The sequence below is a fragment of the Galeopterus variegatus genome, unplaced genomic scaffold, assembly GCF_000696425.1.
Source record: "Galeopterus variegatus unplaced genomic scaffold, G_variegatus-3.0.2 Scaffold2952, whole genome shotgun sequence".
NCBI classification, from domain to species: domain Eukaryota; kingdom Metazoa; phylum Chordata; class Mammalia; order Dermoptera; family Cynocephalidae; genus Galeopterus; species Galeopterus variegatus.
The window spans coordinates 275-1,112 of record NW_007729063.1 but is presented as its reverse complement, the minus strand read 5'-3'; the positions used below and the strand labels follow the sequence as shown (position 1 = coordinate 1,112).

Here is an 838-nt window from a genome sequence, read left to right as displayed (position 1 = left end):
ACTCTTGTGATGGTGGGACTTGATAATGCTGGAAAAATGGCAACAGCAAAGGGAATCCAAGGAGAGTGCCCTGAAGATGTAGCTCCTACCATTGGATTTTCAAAAATTGACGTTAGACAAGAAAAGTTTGACGTCACCATCTTTGACTTGGGAGATGGAAAAGAGTTTGGGGAATTTGGAAGAATTACTATACTGACTTCTATGGAGTAATATTTATTGTGGATACCAGTGATGAAGAGAGAATGGAAGAGACAAGAGACACACTGTCAGAAGTGCTAAGACATCCTAGGATATGGGGAAAGCCTGTACTGGTGTTGGCAAATAAAGAAGACAAGACAGGTACTTTAGGAGAAGGTGAAGTGAGTGAACGTCTGTCTCTGGAAAAACTGGTCAATAAGCACAAGTGCCTGTGTCAGACGGAAGCTTGTTCAGGAGTCTTGGGGTATGGAAAGAAAACTGACAATGAGCATCTGAGGTGGGTATGCGCGTACATACAGGTGCTCCTTGTTATTGTCTAATATGATTGTGTATGTGCATCCGGGGATTTTTTGGGATTATGGACTTGAGTATTAAGGACTAACACACAGATGTGCGAAGCTTCTAGAGGATGCTCTGGGAAGCTATATTAGGTCGACTGCTCCAGCTCTGAATAAAGCCTATTATTTTTTAAGCCACAGCTCCAAGGACCTTTTCCTAGTACCCAGCTCCTAGACCTGCATGTGGAGGGTTTGTGACCCAGTCTGGACAACGGCTCGAGGGGTCTGTGAGACCTGGCCCTAGCTCTACACTATACAACCCAGGTGCATCAGATCTCACCAGATCGAGAAGTACCTACAAA

At 44.5% G+C, this 838-nt stretch overlaps 1 pseudogene; it reads left to right on the top strand.

Annotated features, from left to right (window-relative positions):
• The first annotated feature begins 242 nt into the window (after positions 1-242).
• On the top strand, positions 243-442 carry LOC103599417 (annotated as a pseudogene).
• Positions 443-838: the final 396 nt, after the last annotated feature.